We start from the raw sequence: 23,809 nt of genomic DNA on the forward strand, positions 1-23,809 counted from the left end.
CATAGATTTAGAAGCCCAAATGTTTTACAGCGCCAAGAGAGCGTAGACCCTAGTATTTGAAACAAATTTCAACTTGATATGTCTACCCGTTTATGAGAAAAATGAGTCCTAACAGTCGGAAGGACGGACAGACACACGGACGGACGGACAACGAAGTGATCCAATAAGGGTTCCGTTTTTACCGATGGAGGTACGGAATCCTAAAAATGAAGGTTTCAGAATAGCAGAGTTAACAAAGCACCATTACTGTGAGAAGCAGTATCTGAGCGTCACAGCGTCGTTACATCGACAACTGGAACAACCACATCCAGCTGAGCACTCTCCATCAATCTTGGCATTTCCAGAATTTCAGGAGATGAACAACTATACTACTGGCCATTAAAATTGCTACACCACGAAGATGTGCTACAGACGCGAAATTTAACCGACAGGAAGAAGATGCTGTGATATGCAAATGATTAGCTTTTCAGAGCATTCACACAAGGTTAGCGCTGGTGGCGATACCTACAACGTGCTGACACGAGGAAAGTTTCCAACCGATTTCTCATACACAAACAGCAGTTGACCGGCGTTGCCGGGTGAAACGTTGTTGTGATGCCTCGTGTAAAGAGGTGAAATGCGTAGCATCACGTTTCCGACTTTAATAAAAGTCGGATTGTAGCCTATCGCGATTGCGGTTTATCGTCTCGCGACATTGCCCCTCGCATTGGTCGAGATCCAATCACTGTTAGCAGAATATGGAATCGGTGGATTCAGGAGGGTAATACGGAACGCCGTGCTGGATCCCAACGGCTTCGTATCACTAGCAGTCGAGATGACAGACATCTTAACAGCATGGATGTAAAGGATCGTGCAGCCACGTCTCGATCCCTGAGACCACAGATGGGGACGTTTGCAAGACAACAACCATCTACACGAACAGTTCGACGGCGTTTCCAGCAGCATGGACTATCAGCTCGGAGACCATGGCTGCGGTTACCCTTGACGCTGCATCACAGATAGGAGCAACTGCGATGGTGTACACAACGATGAACCTGGGTGCACGAATGGTAAAACTTCATGTTTTCGGCTGGATCCAGGTTCTGTTTACAGCATCAAGATGGTCGCATCCGTGTTTGGCGATATCGCGGTGAACGCACATTGGAAGCGTGTATTCGTCATAGCCTTACTGGCGTATCACCCGGCGTGATGGTATAGGGTGCCACTGGTTCCACGTCTCGGTCACCTCTTGTTCGCATTGACGGCACTTTGAACAGTGGCGGTTGCATTTCAGATGTGTTACGACCCGTGGCTCTACCCTTCATTCGATCCTTGCGATACCCTACATTTCAGCAGGATAATGCACGACCGCATGTTGAAGGTCCTGTAGGGGCCATTCTGGATTCAGAAAATGTTCGATTGCTGCCCTGGCCAGCACATTCTCCAGATTTCTCACCAATTGAAAACGTCTGGACAATGGTGGCCGAGCAACTAGCTCGTCACAATACGCTTGATGAACTGTGGTATCGTGTTGAAGCTGCATGGGCAGCTGTACCTGTACACGTCATCCAAGCTCTGTTTGACTCAATGTCCAGGCGTATCAAGGCCTTTATTACGGCCAGAGGTGGTTGTTCTGGGTACTGATTTCTCAGGATCTATGCACCCAAATTGCGTGAAAATGTAATCACATGTCAGTTCTTGTATAATATATTTGTCCAATGAATACCAGTTTATCATCTGCATTTCTTCTTGGTGTAGCAATTTTAATGGCCAGTAGCGTAGTTTGGGAAATACGCTAGCGGCTACGAAATCGATCGGAATTCTTCATACTCTGGAAGGCGAGTTTGAGTGCTTCTCCTTATCTCCGGGAATTTGGATTTATGAATTAATTCCGAGGCGTTAGTCAGTCTTCTGATAGGGTAGTGTGCCTTATGATGGAAACTGTTATCTGGTTGTGAGGTGACGCCACCGTAAAAACGTCTCAGAATCAGGATTGAGTTCATGATTTGTTAGGAGGATTGAACGAGTCATTTGCATCGGTAGAGTAATTTGGCAAGTCAGGGTCAGCATAGGAAGTGAAGCGCTGGGGATGTGACGTGAGCCCATTCCAAGTGGTCTGACAAGGGGAAGGCCTGAGACACGGCCAACCGATTCGGCTCAAATTTGGCAGGTAGCTTGTGTACAACCTAAAACGAAGGACTCTAAGATATTTTGGGTCAGCACCCCCGCGTTTTTGAGAAAATCACCCCTAAAGGTTATGACGAGCAATCGACTCAAAATTGGAGGGATCGATAGATGATTGTAAATACAGCATTTCTCATCATCAGGTATGTGGTCCGAAAACGCATTCTTTTCCAGAAATCGAGGAAAGAAACTTTTACAACTGGCCCTTCTGTACCCACATGGTAAACGCACTGCGCCGACAGCATCGATAGCGCAACGGCCAAGGTAACACGCTGGGAATAGGAAAACCCGGTTTCGAATCTCGAAGAAAGCTAGCGGATGTTATTTTCGTTTGTATTTTTCCATATCTCAACTGATAGGGATAAGTAAATCAATAAGGAATGATAATAATAAGGTAGGCAAACTAATTGCCCAAACGCCGTGAGTTAGTAAAGTATTAAACTTTTAAGCCTTGTCACATGAAAACAACTCCGAGTAAGAGCGCTGCGAATTCCTCACGAGGGATCACAGACAGCCAACCGCGTGACGCTTGTTTACAGCGAGGCACGGGACAGAATGCACGCGGGGAGAGTTACGTTGTCCCGGTTGCCTCTTCGTCATATCATAGTTGTGAATTTGGAAGAGTGAAAGTGTACAGCACGAACCTTACAGAAGTCAATGGGAAAGAGTTGTTTTCCTTCATTAGGCTGCCGCGTACCTCGCGGATACATGTAGTGATTTTTCTATCGTTAATGCGCCGAATGAAATACGTTTTGTGAATGAATACAGTGTTCTTCCGTAAGTAACATATGACGAGTACTCTATGTAGTTTGTAGTAATTAGCTCGTCTGTTTATGCTGTAGTAACTGGTTATTGTTTGTTGTGTCATATCTTTCAGGTGCATAATCTGAATAATGGAGGATGTACACCCTTCGACTAGCGCTGTAATATACAATCGCACCAAAAAGTATTGGCACAGTTACATTTTAGTGGTTGTAGGTTAAACGAAACATATATTTCAGAACAGAACCCATACATGTGACACCTTACATTACATAGTTTACAAATATGTCAAAATCACCTGTCCTTAAAGTAACATACAGTGTCATGAAAAAAAACATCGCTCTTCTGCACCCAAAAAAGTATTGGCACACGCATATGAATCGGACAGTGTGTTCGTTTTCTTCATTGATGTTCACCATCTAATAGCTAGTGTGCATCCCTTTAGCATCTATAACAGCACGTAAACGCCTAGGAATGCTTTGTATTAAATTCCGGGTGATATCAGGGGTAATTTTCGACCATTCCTCCAGGAGCACTTTCTCCAAGTCGTTTTTACCGGACGGACGCCTTTTTCTGACTTGTGTGTCAAGATGAGCCCACAGGTTCTCAATGGGGTTCAAATCAGGGCTCTGAGGTGGTGTTAGAACCCTTCTGGGGGCATTGTACAGTAACCACTCCCGGGTTTTCATGGCGGTATGTTTTGGGTCGTTGTCTTGCTGGAACTGAAACACCCCAGTAAGGCCCAATTTCTGTGCACTAGCGTGTAAATTACCTCGCAACACGTCAATGTATCTCATATGATCCATTGTGCCGTGAATTACAGCTAGATTTCCAACGCCGGAAGCCGCCATACAGCCCCAGACCATGATACCGCCCCCACCGTGTTTGACTGTGGGATGCATGTGTTTGATGTCGAGGTGCGTATTCGGCTTGCGCCAAATTTTCTTTCTTGCATCAAATCCGAACACATTGAACTTCGATTCGTCGCTAAATATCACAGTGTTCCAAAACTCCATCGGCTTGCTGATGTAGTCCTTGGCAAACTGCAGGCGTTTCTGCCGGTTAATTTCCGAAATGTATGGCTTCTTCCTGGGAGAACGTCCATGCATGTCAGCCTCATTCAACACATTTCGTATAGTCTGAACACTAACCGTCTTGTCGGACGTTGTCTGAACAATCTCAGCAATAGTTGCTGCACTTGTAGCAGGTTCCTTCCGAGCAAGTGCGATGATATGGCGACGCTCTCGGGTTGTAAGCACTTTTGGACGTCCAGGACGACACTTATTCACTGTTGTTCCAGTCTCTTTATATTTCTGAATGATGGCTCTTACCGTGGTGTAGCTCACAGACACCTCTGCTCCGATTTGTCGATAGCTTCTCCCTTGTGAATGGAGCAATACCACTCTCTCACGCAACGCCACTGAATGTTCCTTCTTCTTCGGCCCCATGCTGACCACTATCGCGCACTACAGCAACATACTGGCGACCGGGCCGTCAACAACACGCAGTGTCTACTGTGTCAGCAGATGGCGTTCCGGTACCTGAAAACCCAGCAATATACCGAGATGCCATGCTCTGTGCCAATACTTTTTGTGTGCAGAGGAGATACGTGTTTGCTCATAACACTGCATTTCTTTGTTAATGGTAGGCACTATGGGCAGAATTGTAATGTCTGGTATGTGAGGTAGCACGTACATGTACTGTGTACCGGAAAGTGCGGCGTTTGTAACCAGCAACGATAAATACGCACGTGTGCCAATACTTTTTGGTGCGATTGTATAGTTGGGAGCCTGTCCCAGACGATGGCAAGCGGGAAGTTACCGACGCTGTGTTTTGGTTTGTAAAAGTGTTGCAAGCCAGATGCATTATCAATGCACTACCGGAAGCAGGCAGTTCTGTTTCTCAGCATTCCAGATTGATAGGAGCGGCTATCGTCGACCGATTTTTGGAGCTGACGAACGAAATGACTTCCGTTGATACTGAAGTACTATACCATGAAGACGAAGCAGGAGGTTATTCAGTGGAAGATATCCCGACTAGTGAATCGCAAAATGGTCACAACACTTTGGAAATCTCCACGTCACTGGGAATATGTGCTTCATCTGTTCTCGATGAGTATTACGAACCGGTTACTAAACGATTGAACTACGGCGCTATACCCCTTGAAGTAAAAGTAAAGACGGTAGCGCTAGCCAGGAATCATCCAAATTGGAACTTACAAACATTGCAAAAGAATGGAACAACAACAGCCCTGAAAAGGAAGAAGGACTTGAAATTGTGGGAAAGTGATATCGTTAAAGGAGGGACAAGACACAACAAATACCAGACGAAAAATAAGTGGACATACGACCGGTTTTCCTGTGTTTACAAGAAACGAATGTTACATTTGGTCCTCGTGTTGTAGAAGAAGTCAATCGTTTAACCGACTCTTTGAAAATAGTTTACATTACCTGCGCCAAATCCGGGAAACTGACTAATGCGATTTACAGAACATTTATTGAGAATGTTTTAAAACAACACGTTTCTGATAACAATTTTTGTCTAATATTGGATTCCTGGAGAGGACAAATTAATGCTACAATATATGACACAATGTTTATAGATGGCGAGGGTCAGCCGACGTGCACAGTAAAAGTAATACCACCAAACTGCACACCTGTGTGGCAGCCGTGTGATGTTTATTTCTATCGCCAGGTTAAAAACTTTATTTCCAGGCTTCATAATTGCAGTGTGCTTCTGGAAACCCAGCGGGAACAACACAACCGCACGGATGCAGTAACTATTCACAGCATAATTCATAACCAACTTTCAACACCGATTTTTCAGGCAATGATATCACATGCGTGGTACGCATCAAAATTAATTCCCGAAAAATACATATTTTTAAACGTAAACCAAGTTTGTTTTCCGTCGATTCTTCGGAAGGAACAGTGTAGCTGTGGAAATATAGCATTCATTAGATGTTCTTGGTGCCGTGACTATATTTGTTTGGAATGTTTATATGACAAGTATTATCCCTCTAGCTGTTCGAAGAAAAGTGAGGACACGTAACAGTGACTGGAAGAACCATTGTAAAGTGACCTGGAGTAACATTTTCGTTGTTTACTATTCCAAGATGTTTGAGAAATTTATTTGCCTACATTATTATTATCATTCCTTATTGATTTACTTACCTTATTAACACTCCTATCCCTATCAATTGAGATATACGTAGAAAAATACAAACGAAAATAATAACATCCGCAAGGTTTCTTCGAGATTCGAACCAAGGTTCTCAGATTCCCAGCCAGTTACCTTGGCCGTTGCGCTATTGGTGCTGTCGGCGAAGTGCGTTTACCATGTGGGTACAGAAGGGACAGTTGTAAAAGTTTCGTACCTCGATTTCTGGAAAAGTGTGCGATTTCGGACCCTATACCTGATGATGAGAATTGCTCTATTTACAATTATCTATCGATCCCTCCAATTTTGAGCCGACTGTTCGTCATAACCTTTAGGGGTGATTTTCTCAAAAACGCGGGGGTGTTGACTCAAAATATCTTAGAGTCCTTCGTTTTAGGTTGTACACAAGCGACCTGCCAAATTTGAGCCGAATCGGTTGGCTGTGTCTGAGGCCTTCCCCTTGTGAGTGTGCCTTGAACTGACCCCTGTTCATGCAAGCAATATCTGGTACAGTTTGGACAAAGGATATACAGTTCAAATGATGATATAAAAGAAGTGAATTATCTAATAATTGTATTGTATTGTATGTGAACCGGAGACATAGAAACGACGGAGAGGCTCCGTCTCCGTCGCAGCCGCAGTGGTTCACAACCCCATGACGACTACCGCAGTCCACTTCACCCCTCAGCCGCCCCACACCGAACCCAGGGTTATTGTGCGGTTCGGCCACCGGTGGACCCTCCAGGGAACGTCTCACACCAGACGAGAGTAATCCCTATGTTTACGTGGTAGAGTAATGATGGTGTACGCGTACGTGGAGAAATTGTTTGTGCAGCAATCGCCGACATAGTGTAAATGAGGCGGAATAAGGGGAACCAGCTCGCATACGCCGAGGCATATGGAAAACCGCCTAAAAACCATCCACAGACTGGCCGGCTCCCCGGACATCGACACAAATCCGCCGGGCGGATTCGTGCCAGGGACCAGGCGCTCCTTCCCGCCCGGAAAGCCGTGCGTTAGACCGCACGGCCAACCGGGTGGGCCTAAATAATAATACTAAGAATTAATGAGATGTTGGTTGAAGTTCTGATAAACACTGACCAAACTCCATAAATAAATCGTATCGTTCTGTTAAGTGAAGACTGATCTTGGATTCATAGCCATTCTCAGTTACGACGTCAAAATCATAGTAGCGAGAGAAATGGTTACCACGCATTGGGGCATAAGTTCGTAGCATTTGTGTATAAGTGTAACATACACAACAGATACACATGACAGAAACCTTTATCATTAATAATAAATTCTACTTCACTATTTGCAGCAGTCTGCCAACGCTGGGGTAATTTTTCGATTCTACGACTATAGAAATCAAGTGGTTTTGAGGCGAAGAACTCGTCGAACCGCTTGGAGCACATTTTCATCCCGAAAGGAAGTTCCATGAAGGTTGTTGGATAGAGAGAGGAGAAAGATGAAAACCTGAGGTCACAAGACGAGGTGTATAAGCTGGATGCAGAGTGATTCCCTAACCCAAGTCCTGTACAAGGTATTTTTTCAATCAAGCAGAACGCCGGTGAGCGTTGCCGTGGATGAGTATCACTTCACTCAGTCTTCCTGATTGTTGTTCTTGGACAGCGTCTGAAAGACGTCCCCAGTTGTCGTCAGTACATTTCAGCAATGATGGTTACACCTTGGGGAAGCAATTCATAACAGCGCACCGTCAGTCTTCCACCAGACACATAGCATTATCTTTTGTGGATACGCACAGGTCTTTGTATGGGAAGTTGCTGCTTTGTATGGGCTCAACCATTCGTTTCTTTTCCGTACGTTAGCATAAAAACACCACTTCTCGTCACCAGTATCGAAACAGGATAGGAATGGTCGGTGTTGTGCACGAGCCAATTGATGACGGACAAACAAACACATATGGGCACCCGCTAATTTCTGTGATTTTGGCTTAGAGCATGCTGTTCCCATACACTCGACTTTTGAACCTTCTCCATTGCAACCAAATGTCCGACTATGGTGGAATTTATTAATTTAACCGTATGGCTAAGGCCCCCCATTCGCCAGACTGTTCGCCGGGTGCTGGTCTTTCAATTTGACGCCACTTCGGCGACCTCCAGTCGATGAGGATGATGATGAGGACAGTGCAACACCCAGCCACTGGGCGGCGAAAATTCCCCGCCCCAGCCGGGAATCGAACCCGGGCCCAGAGGATTGACAATCCGTCACGCTCACCATTCAGCTACCGATGGTGGAATGATCGCATTTCGTAACATTTGCCAGTTCTCGCTTACACTGATGTGGATCATTGTGGGTTAATGCGTTAAAATGCTACTTCGACTTTATGGTGCTGGTTGTCAGCTTTCTTTCTTTCTTTTGGGGTGGCGTGAGGGAATATGGTTCATAAAAGGTTCTGTTTGGTAATGCTGAAACACAAGTAACCTAAGAAAGAGTGATTGTATATTGCTCGAAATCATAATACGCAACAGGCTAGTAACGTGCCTCGATTATTGTGCGTAGAGGTGTGACAGCAACGGAGTCAACCAGAAACAGTGGCGCGGTGCATGGGGGAAAAGCCATTCGACAGAGCACGGCAATAAAAGGTTTTCTCGTTTTGAGGCGGACGTTAGTGACTCTCCGCTACAAGAAACGCCTTCAATGTTTGATGAAAATAGTTTAAACGCATTAATCCACAATGATCCACTTCAGTGTACTCGAGAAGTGGCAGATGTGATGAACTGAAACTTTATTTTTAGTCACGGCAAACAAAAGTATTTCCTTCCGTTCTACTTTTACATATTTCTGTCTCTAGCAAGAGCATTTTTTTTTCAGGCAACTGTCAGCAGCATCGATATATTTGGAGATATGCACGATAAACATTGTGCTGTCTTACAATGCATTTATTCACATATACTTAATTTCCTGCTTTGTTAAGCCTTGATCCACTGTGATGATGGTCCACGATCGAAGCCGGTAGTGAATAAACGTATTCCAAGATAACACAATGTGTATCATGCATTTCTCCAAGTCTAACAAGGGGAGGCCGCCAATTGTGAAATTCAGATTCAATTCATACTGGCAATCAAATGGCTCTGAGCACTATGGGACTTAACATCTATGGTCATCAGTCCCCTAGAACTTAGAACTACTTAAACCTAACTAACCTAAGGACAGCACACAACACCCAGCCATCACGAGGCAGAGAAAATCCCTGACCCCGCCGGGAATCGAACCCGGGAACCCGGGCGTGGGAAGCGAGAACGCTACCGCACGACCACGAGATGCGGGCTATTGGCAATCAGTTGCAACAATTATGCATATAATAAGTTGTTGAAAGTCGTTTGTCGTGGAAAAACAAAGTTGTATTTCACAAACGTTATTAATTGTCTTCATAATGTTAATCACGTATAGTTAACGGAAGACGTAGAAACGATATTCCGAAACGAATACGTATAGCGTAAGTCAAACGTTCGAATTAAGAAACCCCACGAAGACAAATTTGCTGTGGCAGGTATGAAATATAAACTCCGTTACTCGCTCGTTACACTTGAAGGACAGATGTTGAATGGGCCGAAACGAGCCGCCGCATAACAGCGTAGTTACCTGCTGACTTCGAAAGAAAATAGATGCGGTCCCTAGCGCAACTTATAACATCGTCGAAAATCAGTGCGGACGTGAGAGCTTTGGTACACCCTGTTAAACAAACGGAAACATGGAGGCGGTACAATTGGAGAGCGATGCGCCTTCACCAACATGCATAAGCAATTCATTAATAGTTTATGTGTGTGTTTATATATATATATATATATATATATATATATATATATATATATTTGAATTACAAAAAACTAATAATAAAATTATGCATGGGGCGAGATTCGACCAGGCGACCTTCGGATTACGAATCCGAGAACTTACCGCTGCGCCACGACGCTGTAGATAATCATTAATCTTAGAGAGTATTTCACCGCAACGGTTTCTTTTAACTGTGGATTTTCTCGACAACGGCTGAGAAGTGCATCTTGGTGCTTTGCCACATTACACCTCTGGCCATGAGCTTTTATAATGCGCAGTATGAATCGAATCTGAATTTCACAATTGGCGGCCTCCCCTTGTAAGAAGAGGCTCAGAAAACCGTTAACTATAACTACCCACGAATGCTATACACAATACTGTCCACGCACTTTTAAAGGCAACCAATGACGATTTTCACGCACACGTTAAAACCGCTCGCAGCTGAAACGGTGCAAAAAATATGTATAGTCGCGCGCCAATGTATTTCACGTTTAATATTGTTGGTCATGTCAGATGATGATACTGCGGAATTTGACAGATGTGGGTACAGTTAAATAACTGAGTAAGTGGTATCCATCAGTTTAGGGTATCAATAAAACTAATAGAGTGAGAATTGTGAGATGGTTGTAATTCCGGCTGAATCGTGCCATAATCTTAGCTAATTAACTGCCTATTGCAGTTCAGTTGATGTTTGAAGGGTTACCGGTGTTTCATGTTACATGTGTATAGGTTATCGTTCGTCATTAGAAATTAATTCTCGAAGCTGCTACGGAAGTTATACGAAATTTTGCCACAGAACTATTAAAAGTGAGACGTTAAAAGACGTGCTTTTGTATGAAATAATATGTAAGTTGAATACTGTAAGCAAAATTCGAAGCTTAATCTATCTAACCGGAAAGTTAGTTTAAAATCAGTTTGCACCAAGCATCAGACAGGCAGAGAAAGAAAATACACTCCGCCACACACCAGACAAGAAAGCGAATTAATATTCCATTGTTATCAGTTTCTGATCTATGTTGAAACTTTTAGATCTCTGGCTCGTCTGGAAGTTAATTTGAAATCTACCGTGTGGAGCCCCCTAATGGCAGCAGTTATTTCCGTAGAAGTACGAAAATACTTGTTCAAATCCTGTCTGTAATCTCTGTAAATACCATCGTCTGCTACGAGCTACTGGAGTCCGAGATATAGCGGTAAACTTCTAGGTTACCTGTAATAGTAGCCTGTAACTCCCAGAGGAAATGAACAGCGAGTGCGAAATAACTGCCTCAGAAAATAGCTTACACGTGTGTCAATTGATGGCTATTTTCGTAGACGGAACACGGTCTGACAGTTATTACTGCCACAGAAAAATAACTTATACTCACAGAACACCAAAATATCAGAAGTGCAAGGCCCATGTTATGATATGGAAACAGAGACCGACAGTAGCGCACCTAGTGGCGACCCTTTAATACAAGCGATAACCCGAATTCTTGATCTGCGAAATACGAGTACTAGATGATAATATCCTTTATTTATTCTAGGTGGCTGGCTCTGTAGTGGATGGTAAAACGTATTTATTTGTAAAACCTAATGCTGCAATTTCGACAATGTGGCTGTTATCAAGTGGAAATTATGATGCTGATTACGACCTTCTTGTATTGTACTCTCTGAACTGCAATGTAAGTATGTTGGTCGTATTCTGTTTAATTTTTTCCCTCACTGGGAGGGATAAATGATTCCACATTTCTTTTTGTTTCATATGAAACAGAAGCTGGTTTCATTGCACCGTATTCTGTGGGCACATATTTGTTTGTTGCTGCTTATGGATCCATGTGTGAGCTGCTCGATTTAACTGCATTGTACGTACATTGCTCGTAATCTGCTATATTTTTGTTCCCATCCGTCTTACTTACTCTCGCAATTAATGGAGGCCTCCTAAATGGTCACTGACTTCAGTTAAAATGTAGTTTGTAGTACCTATTATTAATAACGTGTGAAAACACTTGCGTTAGTGCTGTCGCATTTTCATCATTTTCAAGGAAGGATGCTCTGTCACCAAAAGTACAAAGGATACTCATCTACATCCATAGGTAAGAAGCCGCTTTGGAATGCATGGCACTCAGTGTCCAGGAGCAACAACATTCAAAGCATAATTACCTACTCATTCCATGCAAGATTTAATAAAGTAAATACCAATACTGTCAAAACCTGCTTACATGGAGTTTTCCAAGTGCGAGAAAGTACGGAAATTTTGAAATTTGTGGAAAGGTCTTACGGGACCAAACTGCTGAGGTCATCAGTCCCTAAGCTTACCGACTACTTAATCCAACAACTAAATTACACTAAGGACCACACACACCCATGCCCGTGGGAGGACTCGAACCCCCGCCGTGGGGAGCCGCGCGTACCGCGTGACAAGGCGTCACAGACCGCACGGCTACTCAACGCGGCGAGAGAAAGTACGGAAAACGGCTGCAGGTAAATATAAAGTAAATAAAATCAATGTACTTAACATGCATTTAAACCCAGCAGTTCACACACAGATTAGTAAGCAGTAACAAATACGCAAAAGGCCACAGAATACCATGTGACAAAACCAACTTCTGTTTTAAATGAGACAAGACCAAATATGGAGTCATGTACTCCACCTAACAAAAAATGGCTCAAAAGGCTCTGAGCACTATGGGACTTAACATCTGAGGTCATGAGTCCCCTAGAACTTAGAACTACTTAAACCTAACTAACCTAAGGACATCACACACATCCATGCCCGACGCAGGATTCGAACCTGCGACCGTAGTAGTCGCGCGATTCCGGACTGAAGCGCCTAGAACCGTTCGGCCACCGGGGCCGGCTCCACCTAACATTATGGATGTGAGCACAACTCAAACAGAATACGAGTAACATATTTACAATGTAGTTCAAAGAGTACATACAATACACACGAGAAGTCGCAATCGGAAGCAAAATTTTATGAAACCAGCTTCTGTTAACTACGTAACGAAAACAAATACGGAAGACTAAAAATCAGCCAATAAGAAAACGATATGATAGACTGATTATGGGCCTATATATAGAGAGAGATTATGATGAAATCGCACGTGACTAACGCCTATTTTTTGTCACGTACCTCTTTCGATTCGTATGTCCGGAGTGCTTTTGCAGGTGCATTGTTGTTTTGTATTTCAGTTTGTAGCATACTACGTCCACAGATTTCTTGTCTTGGAAAGAAAAAAAAATCGATTCGAAAATTTGGGGGCACTATCATCTGCAAAACATTCCGCCTGTCTGCTATAACGTCCCGTATAGCCCGGTAATTAGTTCCGTCTTGCGTGTCGAGCGAGCAGGTTGTTCTTACTTCCGCTCGTACTGAAATGCCGCGTGTGTCGAACTTTGTGTACTGAGTTTCGTGTGTGCATCGGCCGGTGCCGCATCGTTATTGCCTAGTTTGTTGTTGGATTACTGTCTGGCGGCGGCATTCTCTACCCGGATCCGTCGAGTCTCCCAAGAACATTTTCCGTCGGGTACCGTTCGTTTCAGTTTTGACAAGAGTACGCGTCATGTTCACCCAGGCCCGTTAGAAATTCACCATTGGTTGGTCGATGCGATTCGAGTTACATCTGATACTGCTTATTCTGATTCCAATTTGTATGCACTTTTTGAGAAGTTCAAAGATTCCTTGCAATTAGACTGCTTTCTCTCTCGGGTTGGGTATAAGTTGATGTTTACACATCGTGATGGTTTCGTTTGTCACGTCGACCTTGTAAATGCACTGGTCGAGTATATTTCGGTTAGAGTTTACAATAGTCCACCCGAAATGGACGATTCATTACTTAAGGCAGCGTTGCTTCCTTTTGGAATCGTTCGGCATATCTATCGGAAGCGCTGGTCTGCACAACATTGCTTGCAATGTTCCAGTGGTAGCCATACGGTAGAAATGTGTGTTCAAAAGAATGATCCCTAAGACCTGATTGTTTGAGGTTACTGGATTGACGTTACATATGCAGAACAAGAAAGAGCCTGCTTCCTTTGTTATGGAAGTGACCCGCCTCATATCCAATAGTTCGCGTCGTGTTGCGGTTCTAAAGTCGTCCTATGAAAAACATCCCTTGATATTGGTTGAATTAGTGTCATCGCAATCTGCTGTCAGTACTTCTGCAACCTTAGAAGCCGTCGCGGAGATATTACCCCCCCACTCCGCGCGAATTTCCGCCGTTACCGACACATTGAGATGCTGTCCCTGCTGCCGATAAGGCACCAGAGGAATCAGATATCGAGGTCTCCTCTTTGAAGTCTCGCTTCTTCTAGGATGTGATGGTGGAGGGTGCTTCTCCCAGTGGCGATGCTCTGAATACTGACTTTAGTTGCGTTTCTTGTTTTGCCGGAGATGACGAGGCTGTAGATGTAGAAATGGATGTTACATCTGCGTCCTCTTCTCCACCCCCCAGACACGTCTGTTCGGTGGTTTCCGATGATTTAATGGAGACGTCGTCTGGCGCAATACCATATTCTATCCTTACGCTGAGGCAGTGGAGCGTCAGGTTACTACAGATTCTCTTCAGATGATGCAGACAACTTCGGACGTTGCATTGTCTGTCTCATGATGTCCATCGCTCCCGGCTGTTTTTTCGCATTCCGATGAGTGGAGTGGGAGTGCCTCCTCCCCTTCCGCCCCCCCCCCCGCCCCCCCTCTGCAGCGGACCTTGATGAGTTCCCTGCCTTTGTTGTCACGGAGTGACGTGAAGCAACGTTTTCAACCTGAGAGTGCAGCGTCGTGCCGAAAAAAACTAAGCATGGAATCTGCACACTCCAGTAGGGAGGATCCAAATCCAGCACTTTCTGTTCCGCCATCTGCCGGTGTTGTGGAGAGCGGGGCGTGATGCTTAAATTCTTTTGTAGTTCTCCCTTCATGCTTTACATGTGTTAACTAATGCAGACGTTTATTACCCTAAATGTTAATAAGATGAGCTCACCATTACTGCTTGTTGGGTATTCTGTGTTCTTTAATGTTGGGCCGGGAAGTGCTACTGGCGTTGCCGTCCTTTACAGGGCCGGCATTCCGTTGACGGACTTTGAAACGCTGGTCGATGATCGGGGTATAGGGTGGAGTTTCTATGATCTCGCCTTAATTTTTCTTTATGCGCCATCTGGATATGGTCATAAATATGAACGCTCGCGTTTTTGTAGGGGAGATGCTTCGTCAAAGTCCGCGGTAAATTTTAATGGGAGGAGATTTTTAACTGCATTTTACGCCCTGTGGATCAGACTCCTAGTTATAGCTATTGTCAGAGACTTAATAATATGGTGGCGTCGTTGAGCCTGCAGGATGCCTAGATCTGCAGATATCCCACATTAGTGCGTTTTGCGCATTATACAGCTACTTTTAATAGTCGACTGGACCATTTTTATTTGTCTGCTTCCGTATGTAGCCACCTTCTGTCAATTGATGTTATTCCTGTCAGCTTCACTGATCACTATGCTGTTTCAGTCATTCTTAATCATTTTCCGCACCGCATACCTCTTTCTCGCCCTATTTGGGAGCTAAACATTTTACATCTGGCGGATGATGACATCGCTGCCGTGAGGGGGGGAGGGGGGGGGGAGGGGGGCGGGCAGGCCTTTGCCTAGTGCGTTATCGCTCAATTATAGAATGGTGGGTTATCAGCGCCAAACGTCGGCTTCGCACTGCACTGATGCGTTTTAACATTGGTAAAGCGGCTGAAACGAGGAGGACCCGGAAATTTCATTGTGGTGACCTTCGTGGTCTTTATGATAGTGCTCGAGACGTCCCTTTGAGAGTTATTGATGTTCACTGCGTGAAGGCAACCTGCAACTCAAAAGACTGCAATGAGATTGTCTTCGTTTGTGTTACGAGTCACGTTCGATTCCCCAGGAAAAATTGGCATCTCTGTATCAACTAATTCCACATCGAACGCGATTTCAAAGCGCGTGTCTCACTACAATTCGTTTTATCAATGGATCTGAGTGTTCATCCCAACCTGATATAATGCGTGATCTTTCCCGGTATTTTTCCGATGTTTCCACTGGAGTGGAATCAGACGGTACACCGCCTGCTGACTTTACTTCCCTCCTGATAGTGCTGCTACGCCAGATCTCAATGAGGAGTTTTTGGCAGCTTTTCACCGTGATGAGGTATCTGACACTGTAGTTCCCTCTCCTTCCCGAAAATCCCCGGGTTTGGATGGGCTTTCCAAACAATTTTATTTTCTGTTTTGACCTCTAATAGGATATAAAATAACATCTATAGTGAATGAAGTGGTGTAAGGGGTACACGTCCCGTCTTTCTTTGACGGAAAAAATGTTTTACTTCCCAAAAAGATGGCATCAGTTCCGATCGATACCGGTACTCAATATCGCGGGTGTTAAATAGCCGTTTGTCGGTTCTGCTTGCTGACACTGTCACGAGTTGTCAAAGATGTCTTCCAGGTCGTAGTCTCCTAACTCCCGTTGCTGAATGTTATAATCTTACCTCAATTGCTTCCATTTTTCCTGTGTCACGAGCTTTACGTTTTATTGACTTTAATCATTCGTTTGGCTGAGTTAGTCACGACTTTCTATTGCAGGTACTGACGGCTGTTCGTTTTGATGATCCTGCACGACCGATGTTCATCTCTCTAATTACTGGTTTTCAGGTGTCTACTGACGTGAGTTGTCGTCTTACTCTCTCCATGGAAGTGTGTCGATGTGTCATGTAGGGGAATCCTCTCTATACCGTTATTCGTACTATTCATGGAACTCTTACAGCGGTCCATAGAGAGCACAGGTTAACGACTGGAAATGTCTGTTACTCAATTTTCGGTGTTTTGACGTGGCTGATATTCCATGAGCTGCGGTGGTAGCCTGCATTCGATCGTTGTCTGTTATTATTGATTGTTGTCCGATGAAGATGGCTGCGTTAAATTGGAAATCTGTTATGGATAGCATTCAAGCAGCGTTCCTTGAACGCGCATGCCGCTCCCTCTCGATACTTCGTAAGGTTCAGTCCTTGGAAACTTGTGTGTTGAAGCAAGCCTATATTGTTGCCCAAATTTTCCCCCTTCCTCTGATGATGTCCTGAAAGTTACAGCGATTTTGTAGATCCCACATGGACTTGACTGCACAGTCGATAAGCTAACGATAGTTGTGATGGAAATACAGAGCAGGGATTGCATGCGTTTCGTTTGAAGATTTGATACTATCCAAGAACGATGCAATCTTATAGTAGAGGGGAGGGGGGCCGGATGATGCGCAGGCAGACACAAATATGCACAATTAATACACAGAAACGAAAAAATGGTTCAAATGGCTCTGATCACTATGGGACTTAACTTCTGAGGTCATCAGGCCCCTAGAACTTAGAACTACTTAAACCTAACTAACCTAAGAACATCACACTCACCCATGCCAGAGGCAGGATTCGAACCTGCGACCGTAGCGGACGCGCGGTTCCGGACTGTAGCGCCTGGAACAGTTCTGCCACTCCGGCCGGTGCTGCTTGAGGGTTCTGTCAAAACGTTACGCTTGGCCGTTGGATTGTGGATGGAACGGTGCACTAGTTAGGTGCTGTATGCCATTCCGTTCACAGAATGTTTGAAATTCATTTGACGTGAAGTGAGGGCCGCTGTCCGACACTATGATTTCAGGCAAACCTTCGATGCAAAAAGTAGAGGACAACACCTGAATTGTGATACGTGAAGTCGTCGAGTTCATTGGCACAGCAAAAGGAAACTTGCTATAAGAGTCTACCACAATCAACTAACGAGTGTTTCCAAAAAGGTCCCGCGAGGTCTATTGTGCACACGTTGCCATGGCGATTGCGACTTAGGCCAAGCAGAGAATTTTTGTGGTGGAGCGGACAGATTTTCCGGACATGCGTGACATTGTGATGTCATCTGTTCTGTTTGCGTGTCCATATCGTGCCACGTACAGTGTCGACGCGCCAACTATTTTGTACGGACAATTCCCCAGTGTCCTCGGTGAAGTAACTACTGCACTTCTTTTTGCAAAGCTTTGGGATCAACACACGTGACTGTTCACTGTCATTTTGAACAAGAGTCACGCCTTGCAGTATACCGACGCTTCGCCGATGTGCCAAGTATTGGTGCACTACAGGGCTCTAAGTATCGGCCCACTACAGGGTTCTTCATGCTATGCAATTAGCGAGGCCAAGATGTGCGAATGTATTTTAGTAAAATGTTCAAATCTGAATCAGCTTCCGTGGCCTGAGCAATTGTCCATTAGTTCGGAGGAAAGGATTGAAGCAATTCAGAATCGTGAGCATCGATGTGACTGCAGCAGAAGCGTCAAAGTCCGTATCAACGCCAATCGGAAGACGTAAAAGTGTGTTCGCATTTCCATGTTTAGCTGTTTAACGATACATAATCTCGTACTGGTATTGAGACGACAACAAAGCCCATCTTTGCAATTTTTGGGCAGTTCGTACAGGAACCGGATTCGTCGTCGGATGAAACAAGGACTGCAATGTCTTGTGACCCGTTACTAAGTAGAATTTTCTGCCTTACAAATAGTGGTGGAATTTGGTGACACCATACTCAATAAGTAATGCCTGTAATTCTACTTATGAATAGTTACACTGAGCTTTGGACAACAGTTTTGATGCGAAAGCAATATGTCTGTCTTTATCACCAATTCTGTGCGCAAACACTGCACCGCCTCCTCAAGAGGAAGCGTCAACACAACTGGTTTAGCAGGATCAAAGTGAACCAAGCATCGATCACTGAGCAATACATCTGTAAGTTTTTGTAAAGGTTCTTCGTACTCATCTGTCCAAACAAAGGGGACGTTCTTGCGACGCAAGAGATGCAATGGAGCTGCAGTTTGTGCAGAATTCGGTATGAACCGAATATAACAGTTCATTTTCCCTAAGACTGACTGCAATTCTGTGAAATTGCGAGGAACTGGCAGGTCCTGTATAGCTAACAAATGCGAGTGAAGAGGATGTACACCTTGACTGTTACATTGTACGCGATCGCATCAGGCAACGTAACATCTGAATACAGACCATCACAAGCACATTTAAATTCGTATTTCCTCGTCACACCCTGCAAATCTGTTACCCTCTCGCGATAAGTTTGTTCTGACCGTTTCTCGCAATTAAAGAATTGGTATCTAGTTGCTACCACATTCACTTATCGATCATCATAGCGAATCTACAACCTGATCATAGGACAGTTCACTTAGAGTTACGTCAGGGAACAATTTCTGAATGAGGCGAAAGACTGCACTTCCTACAGCTGACAAAAGGAAGTGTAGTTTCACAGTACCTGACACTTTGTGAGCGATGATGTGGGTTTCATACTAGAACCACTCGAGCCATTCCTCTTCTTTTTCGTTAAACTGGCGAATAGACGGTATGGCAGTCGGAGCTACAGTTGTTGCAAGTTGATCGGTTGGGCACCCAGCGTTTGTCGCTTCGTTTGTCAGTAACTGCTGTACTGTGTTTAGAAGGGTTGCAGTCTGCTTCGTCTGAAACCGAAACATCTGCGTTAGCTTCTTTGCATCTGTGACTTGCAACTGAGGCGCCTGAGCTGGGTTTCTTATTTTGGAACAGGTAAATACGATAAACAGACAATGCAAGCGAGAAAAATAAGCACACAAGCAAAGAAAACTTCTGCGATGCCCACCTGAAAACTTTGAATAGAAAAGACACTGTAATAGGCGCTGTTAAAACATGTAAACAAACCCCTGCAAAGAAAAGACAAGGCAGAATTAAGGCGCCAGAAAGACACGAAAACTCACAATAACACAAAATCTGTGACAGTTGGCGTCTCTGGTTGCGAAATGTTAACAGGTTGCCGCGTTGGTATTTGTTCACCTCGTTGCCAACTAGACAAACAATTAAACAGTTCGTATTGTTGAGTTTTATTACAGTTAATCAAATATAGTATTTAAATTTGGAAAATACACAGGTGTGTCGCAAGCAAAGGGCGACGTACGAAATAATCAGTCATTGCAGTGACTGCTGATCTCTGACAAAAGGCTTTCCGAACGCTGACGCTGCTATCCAAGTAGCTAATCTGGAAGCTGCTATTGAACTGGCCTGCCCCAAGTCGGGCGCGGCGTTTATGCACTCTACACATAGGGTCCGCTGCTGTCGCGTTGTCGTCCTGGAAGGCGGTCGGTCAGCGTGCGATTGGCTGACTTCTTCTCACAGCCTTCTCTTCGCTGTCGTTCGCGACTAACGAGCCAGAGCTTAACTTTACGCCGTAACACTGGTAATCAGCTTAGTTGATTCATAGTGCACCACGTTCAACCAACTTTTTTAAATAGGAGATTCTAGCAACCCAAACACAGTGTATCAATATCAGCTCACACAAAGGCTCTCTAAATCTGGAGCAGACAGTTTCGTTCTGCTGGCTATGGCAAATGACTAATCTACCTATGTAGTAGGTAATGCTGTGTCGACCTGAAGGTTGTTTTGAATGCCACAGTTCTTTACTAGGCATGACCCTGTTGGAGCTGGTGTGCCACTGCCTTGCTCCGATCTCTGAATTGGCTTCCCAGCTGCCAGATATAAGTGACGACCTACCTTTACTCGTGGACTCAGTACCACGGCGATAGTGGGCATTTTTTCACATTAACAGACATTTCCAAACCCATAAGAAACGATAGGTGAGAGATAACAATCCCAGTAATGATCAAGGCTCGAACCCCAGAATATCTGTAGTGTGGCACTTCACGTCTGAGCTAGCGAGCCACAAATTTATATAAACCATTGCACGTACACTGACGGAAAAAAATCGCAACACCAAAAAATAATTCATGTAGAGTAATCCAGTTTGGGGAATACCTTTCTCTAGGTAACAGATGTAAGTGATTAACATTGCGAGATGACAGGTTAATATAAATGTGAGATAAACCATTGCAAATGTGAAATGCTGTTACATTCATAACCGGTATAACCGCCAGAATGTTGAATGCAAGCATGCAACCGTGCATGAATTGTGTTGTACAGGTGGAGCCGGCCTGAGAGGCCGAGCGGTTCTAGGCGCTACAGTCTGGACCCGCGCGACCGCTACGGTCGCAGGTTCGAATTCTGCCTCGGGTATGGATGTGGTGATGTTCAAATGGCTCTGAGCACTATGGGACTCAACTGCTGTGGTCATAAGTCCCCTAGAACTTAGAACTACTTAAACCTAACTAACCTAAGGACATCTCACACATCCATGCCCGAGGCAGGATTCGAACCTGCGACCGTAGCGGTCTCGCGGTTCCAGACTGCAGCGCCTAGAACCTCACGACCACTCCGGCCGGCGTGGGTGATGTCCTTAGGTTAGTTAGGTTTAAGTAGTTCTAAGTTCTAGGGGACTGATGACCTCAGAAGTTAAGTCCCATAGTGCTCAGAGCCATTTTTGTACACGTGGTTATCAGCTCGTGGGATAGAGTTCCATGCCTGTTGCACTTGGTCGACCAATACAGGGAAGGTTAATGCAGGGCGTGGATGACGCTGGAGTTGTCGTCCGATGTCCCATATGAACTCGACTGTAGACAGGTCTGGTGACAGAGCACGCATATTAAGGTAACTCAACATGCTCTACAGAGTGTCGACATCTTGCCTTAGCGTGCTCGATCACCAGAACAGCGGTAAGTAGGCGAGCGTTATCCTGTTAGAAAACAACCCCTGGAATGCTGCTCATGGATGGCAGCACAACAGCTCGAATCACCAGACTCACATACAGATTTGTAGTCAGAGTGCGTGGGATTATCACGAGAGTACTCCCGTTGTCACACGAAATCGCACCCCAGACCATAACTCCAGATGCAGGTGTCTAGTATGCCGATTTGTTGTAGGCCCTGAACTCGTATCCTCCTGACCATCAAACAGATATCACGGGCACTGAGACAGAACCAGCTTTCATCAGAGACCTCCACCCTGCCCTCCAATGAGCTCCCAATGTGACACCAAATAGCGGTGGTTTGGGGTAATTGGAATGCACAGTGCATGCCATCTGGCTTGGAGCTGTCATTGAAGTAACCGATCTGTAACTGTTCGTTGTGTCACTGTGCTGCCACCTGCTGCTCAGTGCTGCAGAAGTAGTTACGATGTGCCAGAGCGATGCGCCGAACGCGATAGTCTTCCGTCTCGATAGTGTCAAGTGGCTTTCCGGAATGCGGTCTTCTTGTGACAGTATATTCTCGTGACCACCGCTGCCAACAATCATGTAGGAAGGCTACATTCCTGCAAGGAACATTCAGCTTCTCGCAGCCCGTTATACGAGCTCGTTGAACTGACCTCGTCCAATCTCAAAGATAACTGATACGACCGTCACAGTTGGCATTTAAAGCAAACATGATTTGCATCCTCATAGTGGCGCTACTAGCGCCTCCCGTACCCGAATTGCGCGAAATTTCACATGTAGACATACGCCAGGCAACTTTTGTTCAAGTCGCATAGCTCCTTCTTGGTGTTGCGATTTTTTTCCATCCGTATATGTAAGCTCGACATCTCCTCCTAAGCGACTTGATTCATTTCAGCCCAACTCGGGACACGTATCAGCTACTGTCTCTGAAGAAGCACTGTGTGGATGAGTATCACGTACCTCCCCTGGGGGTGGGCATGAAAAAGCAAAACCATTGTAGTACAATTCGTAAACGTCTGGAGCAATTTCGTCCAAATTTTGTATATACACGACTCATATTTGTGTTATTGTATAATTCTTCCACAAAAATACTGTTGTGGTATCATACACCTTCCGCCATTAGTTGTTGTGGGAAACCATGACATGTCAAATTTTCGAAAATTATCGGTATTTTCGGGGTCGCTTGGCTAACGTTGATAGTCCCGATGACGTTCACCCCTAGGAGTGGAGGTTCAGAGACAATAACATATCGGCATATCTCTGTAACTCCTGAAACAGTTTCCATCAAGCATGGCACCTGTTGTCCGGGAAAAAATTAGTATCGCTCTGAGACACCCCTAACTCATGTCTAAAAATGAGAGTGAACAGGAGTGACATAAAAGCCTAAATCGAGAACGCCTGGAGCAATTTCAACCAAGTTTGGTATGTACATCACCCACTATTTCTGTAAAATTGGCCTGGGAGTAAGAAACTACTACTCCTAGGGGTACAGTGCGTAGATGTGGTAACACGTAAAAATGTTCAAAAAAGGCCTGTTGACATTTCACGAATACAACGAGCTCATCTGTTTCTGAAGGATTGTTTTAAGTTGAAATAATGGCTCAAATGGTTCAAATGGCTCTGAGCACTATGGGACTCAACATCTTAGGTCATAAGTCCCCTAGAACTTAGAACTACTTAAACCTAACTAACCTAAGGACATCACACACACCGATGCCCAAGGCAGGATTCGAACCTGCGACCGTAGCAGTCCCGCGGTTCCGGACTGCAGCCCCAGAACCGCACGGCCACCGCGGCCGGCAGTTGAAATAATTAAAGGAAACTTAGAGGAGTTTTGAAAACTCAACATTTTATTTAAATCCAGACTCTTGCAACAAACAAAATTAAAAAAAGGAATACGATTGTAAAAAAATGAGATGAAATACTTACCCTATCACAAAAGTATTTGTTCCATTTTCCACTTTAACAGTTGTAGTATCCTTGTCGCCATTGTGGAATCTTGTACCGCAAGGAAGCAAGAGAGAGGATGTAGTTATGGATGACTGGTATCCTCTTTCTAAAACACAAATGCACATGTGGATTGATACGGTTCTTTATTTACATGAACATTTACTTAACTGGAATAGAATCCATGTGTCGTGGTACAAGCTCATCGGTAATAGCCCTCTTGCAGACGATATCGGTAATCTTGCTATTACAAACGTTAGTGTCACTGCTGGTCCGCTGTGGTCACTAATCTGGTTGCTATGTGCTGCTGTAGCCTGCGAGTAAACTGACAAACGTCATCTGAATGAGTGAGTCAGTGAGGGCGCCTGAGCAGCGGCGGCGGCGGCCTAAGTACCTGC

This window comes from Schistocerca nitens, chromosome 6 (genome assembly GCF_023898315.1).
Source record: "Schistocerca nitens isolate TAMUIC-IGC-003100 chromosome 6, iqSchNite1.1, whole genome shotgun sequence".
Classification (NCBI taxonomy): Eukaryota; Metazoa; Arthropoda; class Insecta; order Orthoptera; family Acrididae; genus Schistocerca; species Schistocerca nitens.